This window comes from Peromyscus eremicus, chromosome 16_21, assembly GCF_949786415.1.
Source record: "Peromyscus eremicus chromosome 16_21, PerEre_H2_v1, whole genome shotgun sequence".
Classification (NCBI taxonomy): Eukaryota; Metazoa; Chordata; class Mammalia; order Rodentia; family Cricetidae; genus Peromyscus; species Peromyscus eremicus.
In genome coordinates, this window is record NC_081432.1 from 13,817,516 (window position 1) to 13,827,892 (window position 10,377).

Below are 10,377 nucleotides of genomic sequence, written 5' to 3' on the forward strand. Positions count from 1 at the left end.
TAAAAAAAAAGGCCTTGGGACTTTATTTTCCTGCCTTTAAAATCAAGAGAATAAAACGTGATGTTTCTTTTCCCCAGATTCCTTGTGCTTCAGCACCAGCGGGCATCCAGGAAGCCAGTTACTTACCGATAGCAGACATCTCAAGTGTACAAATTAAGTATCTCTTCCCATCCAATCTCACTGGCACGAAAAACAATCCTCAAAATTGTACTAGCATTCTCCATTATGATCCAGGTGTTCAGATTAGAGGGAAGCATCTTCCTGTGTGAACAGAATTTGGATACAGAGCCAAGGGGGATGCACAGCCAGCCGAGGAATGCAGATGTTTCCTGAGAAGAGAAATTTCCCTTAAGCAAAATCAGACAAGGGCTTGGAGTAAAATTGTCATTATGTGAATGTAAGCATTGTTGGAATACAGAGGGGATGGTGCAATACGTGTAATTATTAAATTTTAAAGATATGAATGTTAATTATAAATGCTGGGTACTGGTTTCTGTCCTGTATTTTGTCTTTTTAATATTTCCCTTAGAATCTGTAATTCAACTTTGTATTTCTTGTCTACTTCAATAATAAAGAAGAAACGGTGACCACAGGAGGCCGAAATTGTTACTCTTCTCCTTAAGGTTTTGTTACTGGACACAGTGATTATTTAACTATATTCATGAGGATAAATTAGGGGACCTATCTTCAAATATTAAGCACTGGAAATGTTTCACAAATATTTACTTTTGAACATGATGATTTAACACATTTGTCAAGTAAGAATAAGCAGAGAGTATCAGTATATCAGAATATATATATATATATATATATATTTAAAATACATGCATTTTTAAACATATATGAAATATATACTATGTATATTATACACTTTTAAAAACACTTTGAACTGTAAGGTAACAATGACTGTGTATTCTGAACAAACATCACTTTCACACATACACACACACACATACACACACACACACACACACACACACACACACACACACACTGCATCTGAGTTGCTAGTAAGTGACCACATATCATTTGTCCCCAAATTCCTTTTCCCCAGTACATCCATGTCAAATGTCATAATGGGAGATTGTCAATAGAGGTGAGGAAAAAAGATGGAAATGTCAGGTTAAACATCACAGCAGACAACACAGGAAACCCTTTGGCAACCAACCAACCAAATAAACAAACACCATATAAGATTTAGTGACAGTTTCACAGGGAGACTGGTCTCCAGTGTGTTTTGAAAGATGACTAAGGGAAGAAGTATGTGGGCATCAAAGCCAGGACAGCAGAAAAGACCTTGTGAGGCAGGCTTCATGGTGGCTCACTCTGATCGGAGCAGCTCTGGAGGCTGAGGTAAGAGTATCACAAACTCAAGACTAGCATGTTTCAAAATAGCAAGGAAATAGTACCAGAGACACGACAGTCCCATTCACATGGGCCATGAATACGCAAACTAAGAAAACAGTATGAACACCCACCCTCACCTCCACATAATGAACAGTCACGATCAACTTCGCCTCAGTCATTATTCCCTATTTGGCAAGCACACAATGCAACCTTCTGTCACTGTTCCGCTGCAGTAACATAAATACTTGCAGAGGTTTTATTTGTAAAATGCAAATGGAAACACCACTGAAGTAAAACTTGGCAGAAGAACAAAAGAGATGAGGAAAATAATTAAAACCCGACTAAGGTGCTACATTGCCATTTCTAGAAAAAGCACTGATCATATTTTTATATCTCCCAGGGACTCCTGTGCTTGATCCGGGGCAGCATGAGGTGGGGGGACTCATTAAGGCGTAAAGACAGGGAACGGTATGATTAAGATTTCTGTTAGGAACCCCTGGTATTTTCCCTTTCATCACACAACCCATTGGCTTTTGTTTCCTCACTCTATTCTCAACCTTTTCTAGAAAATTCCCTCTCACCATCACTGTGCTGTCTGGATATAACCATGAGGTTGGCTATGTATCTCGGCACTTTTATCTCTGAACCAAGTCACTTAAGAATAAAAGGCACATGAGCTCAGTGATGAGATTTCAAAAACTTAGAGGCAGTCTATCCAATTCTGTGATAGGGAATTTGAGTGAGGAAATAGGCATTCAGGAGGGGAGAAATAGCTTAACTGTTTAAAGAGAGGGATGTGTCAAGCTTTGAAGAATTATGGGTATGCTAGTGTGTGCACAGATATTCATGAGTGTGTGTTCATGTTTACCTGAGCATTGAGATAACTTTTCAAGGGATTTGACATCACTCCATCATTCAGGGATTCGACAGGGACAAGAATCAGAAGGCAAATCTCTCTCCTCTTAATAAAATGATGCTTTGAGTCCTATCCCTGGCTCTTAAAAGTTTAAGAGGTATGATTAATATGTTAATATATCATTTATAATCATTGTGGTAGAGATCACAAAAAAGGGTTGTAGCTTTTAAAGTAATACACTAATAAGACGTCTACATTCATATGTAGGGAAGAGGAAGCATGTATATGCAGAGGCTGATGTATTATGAGGCCCAAACTCTGTTGAAACAGTTATAGGATAAACCACCTCTGTCTCCAGGAAGATGTAAATAGGGAAATAAACTTGTTAACATTATTGCAAGCAGATCGAATGGAGCCATCGGAAGCCTTGCTTGGCTAACTCCTGATTTACATTTTCCCTCGCAGGGATAAGAAAGGCAATGCTGGGTAAAGAATGTGAAGTGGATAATTTACATAATTAATCACAGCACTCCAATCAATAGAGCATCAGAGGCCATTTTCGATACTGAATAGAATGACTTGTCGGATATAATGGACCGCTTGGAAATCTATCCTTCTGATACAGTCTGGAAAGAAGAAGCCTGAGTCGGGGAGTCAGAGCAGGAGGGGTGACTAGAGATGCAATAGTAACGTGGGTTTAAAGCTACAGCACTGCCTTTAAACATGGACACAAAAGAGGCCCAAGACCATCTTTGTTCTAATTTATCACGATGATACCGAGGCCTGGCTGTGCCCATTGATGTCCTGCCAGCCCCCTGAAGCATCTTTCCCTCTTTGTGCCCTTCCTTTTTTCTTCCTCAGTGTCCCTGTTTCCATGGTCGAACTTGCCAAGATACTCCATGGTGATTTTCAGACAGAATGCCTCTGGAAAATTCTCAAGGTCGCAGTTTCTAAAGTAGGGAGTAAGCTGAGTTACATGTGTTTTAATTTATCGAGTGGCTACTTTTGATTTTCTTTGTTCTTTCTGTACAGTTTTCACCTAAGGTATGGGTTGGTGTTCTCAAAATGAAATAGTTTATGGAGTAGAAAATTGGCACACAGTCAACGCACTCTGTAATTTTGACAACTCTTGGTTGAGAAATACTACTTTTTACCAATAAATGTGAAGTGAGGCTTTAAGTGGTGTAAGGATTGTTTCCTGAAACTGAAAAGAGTCAACGCTTGTGTCCCCGAGGATTTCTGAAGACACTGACAGAAACCTGTACTAATGTAAAGTAGGTAGTCAGAAGTTGCGAGGAGCCACTTACAACCTAGGAATCACTGTGCTGACCAATGGGTACTGGGAGTAAAGAACCAGAAAGCCTGTCAGTGAACTGGGAAAATCAAATCAATATGCCAAACCACATGTTAACATGGTCTACCTCATACCAATATGAGGCTTTACTGTCTCCTGGGCATTCTAGTTTGCTTTTTTTTTTTTTTTTTTTTTTTTTTGGTGTTATAAAACACTGACCAAAACCAATTTGGATGAAGAAAGGGTTTATTTTAACTTACAGGATACAGTCCATCACCAAGGCAAGCAAGGCCAGGAACTCAAGCAGGAACCTGGTACAGGATCTTAACCAGATGCTGTGGAAGAACACTGTTTATTGGCTTGGTCAATTCCTTTTCTTATACACCCCAGGCCTACCCAACTTCCCAGGTATACTGCTGCCCACAATGGGCTGGGCTTTTCCACATCAAACAACAGTAAACAAAAACAAACAACAACAACAACAACAGCAAAAAATACTTCCACAGACATAACCACAGACCAGTCAGATGGAAGCGGTTTTCAGTTGTGGGTCTCTCTTCCTGAGTTACTCTAGTATGTGTTATGCTGACAAAAACCTGAGTATATGCTTACTACCTATGAAGCGACTGTCAAAACTGCTTTATAGAATATACTGGGAAATTTGCCGATTTATAAATCAACCTTTTCACACAACTTTCCTTTTCATCAGTAAAGTTCTGTTCATACCCCAACTATGTCCTTAAACCATATATATACACACACATATGTGTATATATATGTATATATATATATATATGTATATATATGTATATGTATATATATATATGTTTCTAAATACAGAGACTTAGTCACTGGGATATGTTTGTACATGTACACACAGTACAACATTATATGTTGTGTAAGATGCACCATGTTCCAGGTGGCAATCAAGGTTTTCATCTCCTCAAACATTAATCATTTCTGGGTTGGAAGATTTCATTCTTCTGTTCATTTTGAAATATAGCATAGATTGTCATGAGTAGCAACCCAGCTGTGCTGTATCTAGACAATCAGGATGAACTCCTCTTGTCTTTTGATGCCTTTAACCCAAGTTATCTCCACCCTTCCTCCTCCTGCTCTTCCTGGCCTCTAGAGAATACTTCCCTACACTATTCTTAAGTTTCCATAAATGAGCACAAAAATGTGTTTGTCTTCTTTCTTTTAAAGATTTGTTTTTATTTGTAATTATGTGTTCATGTGGGTTTGTATGTTTGGGTATGTGCTCATGAGAGCAGGAGGCCTTGGAGGCCAGAGGTATCTAAAATCCTTGTGGTTGGAGTTATAGGCAGGGGTAAGCCGAACCCAGATCCTTCTACAAGAGCACTATCTGGTCTTAACCATTGAGCTACTCCTCCAGTCACATATTGGTTCTCTTTTGTTTGTCTAAGAGGGTAATAATCCCTGACTTCATCCCTGTCACTGCCAATGACTGGATTTTGATTTGTTTTGTTCTTAAGGCTGAAGTGCAGCCCACTGCAAACACACAGATTTAAATGAATTTAAAATGAGCTACACATGGCTCTCTATCAAAAAGCACATATTTTGGATTTTGTGAAACTTGTCTATTAATTGAAGTTGTAAATAATGGCTTAATGAAAAACTTAAGATATCAACCCATTCCTTGGAGAAACTAAATTCTATCTCTTCTTCCATTATAGAAAAAAATGACCTACCCAAGAGACTGAAATTTTAACTTACATAGCAAGCCTTAATGTAAGACTGGAAACTATATCAGACCTTTAGACTTTCCATAGGTCATATAGATTCTCTAGCTCATAGAGATCACAGCAGAATTAGATCAGCCAGGTGAGTTCCATCCACCAGAAAGATGGCCTCGGGTGAACTCCAGTGTCATTGAGCACAAACATCTGATGGCCTCAGGCATGTAAATCAGGCAGGCCCTGTGTCATATTGATGCCTTCACTGGATTTTAATTAGTGTCTTCTATTAACTTAGTGAATTCACTTATATCACAAAATGCATCCACAGTAATAAGAAAGGACCCTAAGCAATCCTTTGTGGGAGAGTGAAGGAGCCAGTGTTTAAAAACACTTCCTAAGACTCAGGGCACAGTCCTCACTCAGTCTCTCAGTGGGCATGTGTAAAATACAGTGCTTGGCTGCATCTGCTTTCATCAGTTACTGGATGAAGGTTCTATGATGACAGTTACAGTATTCATCAATCTGATTACGGGGATAGGCCAATTCAGGCACCCTCTCCGCCATTGTTAATAGTCTTAGCTGGGGTCGCCCTTGTGGATTCCTGGGAACTTCCCTAGCACCAGGTTTCTCCCTATCCCCATGATGTCTCCTTGTATCATGGCATCTCTTTCATTGCTCCCCCACTCCTTCCCTCCCCTAGCTTGACCATCCTGTTCCTGCATGTTCTCATCCCCCATCCCCTACTCTTGATTGCCCTCCCTCACCCCCAGTTTTCTCATGTAGATTTCATCCATTTCTCCTTCACTGGGCTATCTATGTGTCCCTCTTAGGGATCTCCTTGTTAGCTAGCTTCTCTGGAGCTGTGGGTTGCAGTCTGGTTATCCTGTGCTTCACATCTAATATCCACTTAGGAGTGAGTACATACCATGTGTGTCTTTCTGAGTCTGGGTTACCTCACTCAAGATGATGTTTTCTAGTTCCACCCATTTGTCTGTAAATTTCATGATGTCATTTTTTTTTTTTTTACTCCACTGTGTATATGTACCACATTTTCTTTATCCATTCTTCAGTTGAGGTGCATCTAGGTTTCCAGGTTCTGACTATTATTAACAATGCTGCTGTGAACATAGTTGAGCAAGTGCAGTCGAAGAGAGGGAAGAGGGATTCTATGAGCAAGGGGCATCAAGATCATGATGGGGAAACTTACAGATACAACTGAACCAAGCTAGTGGGAACTCATGAACTTTAGATCAACTGCTGTGGAGACTACATGGGACTGGACTAGGCCCTCTGCATACTGGAGACAGTTGTGTAGCTTGGGCTGTTTAAGGGGCTCCCGGCAGTGGGATCAGGATCTATCCCTGGTGCACGAGCTGGTTTTTGGAGCCCATTACCTATGGTGGGATGCCTCACACAGCCTTGAAGCAGGGGAAGGGGCTTGGACTTGCCTCAACTGAATATACCCGGCTTTGCTGACTCTCCATGGGAGGCCTTACCTTTTTGGAGGAGGGGATGGGAGGGAGGGTGGGCTGTGTGGGGAAAGGCTGGGGGGAGCAGGAGGAGGGATGAGAGGGGGATCTGTGGTTGGTACATAAAATGAATAAAAAATGTCTTAGTTTTAAAAAAAAAAAAGAAGAAAATGCAATGTCCAGTAGATCCATCATCCAAGGGCTAAGGGACTAGAGGGAAAACTGAGAGTTATGGACATACAGAGTCATGGAGAGTGATATTCAAACTTGACCTTGTTAACTATGGGATTCTCTCAAACAGGTTGCCACCCAGAGATATGACAGGGGAAGGGATAAAGTTATGATTAAATACTCAAGCATTCACAATGGGAATAAAAAGGAAGCCCAAGTAACAACCACCCTCCAACACCCACACCACACACACACACACACACACACACACACACACACACACATACACCACTGCATACACACATACACATATACCTACCTACACACACCTACACATGCACACACATGCACACTTGCACACACTATACACACCTATACACACATCTACATATACCTACACACACCTACACACATACTTGCACAAACACCTATATACACACCTATACATACATACACAACTACATACATACATACCCACAAACACCTAAACACACAAACCTACACACACACACAGAGAGGAGAGAGAGAGAGAGAGAGAGAGAGAGAGAGAGAGAGAGAGAGAGAGAGAGCGCACACTTGGGAACCATATGGAGGACTGAGAAAGAACTGCAGTCAGAAGATCTTCAGGTCTTAGACCTGGGACATCTCAGAGCTTTCTGAGTTTACTTCACAGAGGATGTTAGAGATATGACAGACAATGTTTAGAAGTCCAGTAAAGATGACATCAGGCTCTCTCTCCTGTTGATTCTGAGACTTACTATCCATTCATGAATGACAGGGTCTCTCACAGCAAAAAATATAACAGCTTTAGCCATGCTTCAACTTTCCTTCTATTTGCCATACTTGTAAATGATCATTTCCCTTACTAATGTGCAAGCATTACTCCATATCTAAAATTGGTCTTTAAATTATATTTACAAGCACATTTATATTACATGCAAATTTGTAAAACAAAACACACTTTGACACTTAATATTCCTATACTTTAAAAATGTATTGTTGTGCACACCCTATGGGGAAAGAGGCATGAATTTAATATTCTTTCATTACCAGATACATAGTATTTCATGCTGTTTTTATGATGATGGTATTAAGAATTTCCAGTTTGTGAATATTTGGTTTTTGCTAGTGTTTTCACAGGGAACTGTGATAAATAACTTTGTTGGTATCATATTTTTATAAAATAGATCATGTCTTTAGTATCCTCCCAGAAGAGAAATTGTTGGACAAAATAGTTCCATTTAAAATATTCATGTATCATCACATTGTTGTTTTTGTTTTTGTTTTGGAGGGTTTGTTTGTTTGTTTGTTTTTTGAGACAAGGTTTCTCTGTGTAGCTTTGGAGCCTTTCCTGGAACTCACTCTGTAGCCCAGGCTGGCCTCAAACTTACAGAGATCCACCTGCCTCTGCCTCCCGAGTGCTGGGATTAAAGGCGTGTGCCACCACCTCAGCTATCTTCACATTTTGAAAAGGGGTTTGGTTCTTTTCTTGTTATACTTTGTTTGCTTTTTGTTTTTCTTTTCCTTTGGAGTCTTTTACTTACAAGAAACACAACCTGATTCAGGCTGAGTTAAACAAGAACAACCCCATTTGAGATACTGAGTATGACAGTAACTCATTAGGAGAGCTAAGCCTTGAATGACATTATTCTGAATCATTTCATAGTGTTACAAGCAGTATGGAGATTCTGGTGCAAAACCAACAGAAAGGCAGGGGCTTGTCCCTGGTACTATGTGGGGAGCTCCATTCTTCAAGTTCCATAGTTCAGCTTGAGTGTGTTGGATTGGAGAAGTTAAACCACACGGTGGGCTGGAAAACAACCATAGCATATTCTTCATCTCCACAGTCCCTAAAACAGAAGTCTGTTATACAAATTCTTGCAAAACAACTTTTCAGAAAGAAAAAAATAAAGGACTAACCTTCATGGACTCTGAGGACAAATCACTCCTGGTTTAATGGAGTGGTAGCCAGTGCAGGAAAATTTATTACACTAGAGCGGCAACATTGACCTCACTCTAGGTCAGTAAAGAGTCACAAGAGAGCCCTGAGCAAAACAAAAGCCACACAAAGGCTAACTTCTGTCACCAAATATTCATTCTGTCTCTGGTGTTGGAAGCCTGGGGAGGGGGAAAGATCAACATTCTGGAACACAGAATGCAGACTGCCCAGGGAACTCATTCTGTGAAAGAACAATCTCTTGGCCCAGAACAATTCACAGGACCTGCTGATTAGCCTAGAGACTGTGGCTGTCACTGGGAGGTGGAGATTGAGACAACAATCTGTCTAAATGTTGGTGAAGGAAATACAGCAAAATGTGGGTGAATGGTAATTTTAAACTTTAATCCAGAACTTGTAAATTTGCCAGGGATAGAGGTTCCCCACCTGGCCAAGGAGAAGCCGTGAATGCAAACTTGGGATATTTTAATTTGAAAATGTGCACTGTATACTCAAGGGAGCTTGGAACTTATGGAACTGATCTGAGAAAGATATGTAAGGATGGGGACTACCTACCTGTCTTTCCAGGGAGACTAAAGGAGAGATAACCACTGTGATCATCAGAAAAGGAATTATGGTGGGGGAGGGGCATATGAAGAGATACCCAAGGCTCCAAGTTCTAGAATGACCCTATATAAATACCCAGAGATGAAGCAGAAGGACGGATGGAAAGGACACAAATAAAACAGGAAAAAAGAAAATGTGGGGTACCCAGTTCTAAGAAGCAGAAATGACAGCTTTATGCAAGACATCTATCTCCCAGGAACTTCTTGCAGGTATATACCCATTATAAGGGTAAGGGAAACTAAGGCCCAAGAATCCAAGTCCCAGCCTGTGGTTTGCAGAATCACACTAAGTTAAATCAGCCAGACTAAGAAAGACTGAAAAAGTAGCTCATGCTTCCTCCTCTACATGGAATCTGGGGGGTGGTGGGGGACACAGCCATGAAAGTAAGAGGGTGGAGTAAAGGGATTCCAGGAAGCGAATAAAAGGAGAGGACTGAAGGGAGAACATTGCCAGGGTGCACAATATGTATATATTAAAATGTCACAATGAAATCATTATTCTGTGCAACTAATATACAGTAATTTAAAAAATAAAAGGAAAAAAAAAAGACTATGACTTTCTGGTGACACAGTACTGCCACCTGCTGGACGCAGTTTGTAAACTGTATCAGGATGATGGACCCGCAGGCAGGCAATGTTTCCAACTGTGAGCACCGAAGCCGGTGAGTCCAGTGGGGAAGTACATCCCATGCCACACATTCACAGCAGACAGAGACTTCTAACCACTGAGAACTAAGTTGTGGATTTGGCTGGATACAAGTAGTATGACCCTGGCAGATGTCATTTTGGAGTTACAGAAGTTAAAGTCTAATGACTGTGTGTTTAGAAGTGGGGGAAAAAAAATGGAGCTATGGAGATAGTGATGGTTTTACCATGAAAGGAGCGATGACTTGTACATCGTTTAAAGAGACACTTGTAGGAAAATCTGGTAGTGAAGGATGAAGAAGGGTTGAGATGACCTCATTCTACAATACAGGA

At 40.6% G+C, this 10,377-nt stretch overlaps 1 long non-coding RNA gene across 1 annotated transcript; it reads right to left on the reverse strand.

Annotated features, from left to right (window-relative positions):
- Window positions 1-8,477: 8,477 nt before the first annotated feature.
- Window positions 8,478-8,952, reverse strand: LOC131926624 (uncharacterized). The gene is made up of 2 exons (XR_009383526.1): window positions 8,758-8,952; window positions 8,478-8,687 (listed from the first exon to the last, which is right to left on the reverse strand). It is a non-coding gene; the product is annotated as an uncharacterized LOC131926624 (long non-coding RNA).
- Between the last annotated feature and the right edge of the window lie 1,425 nt (window positions 8,953-10,377).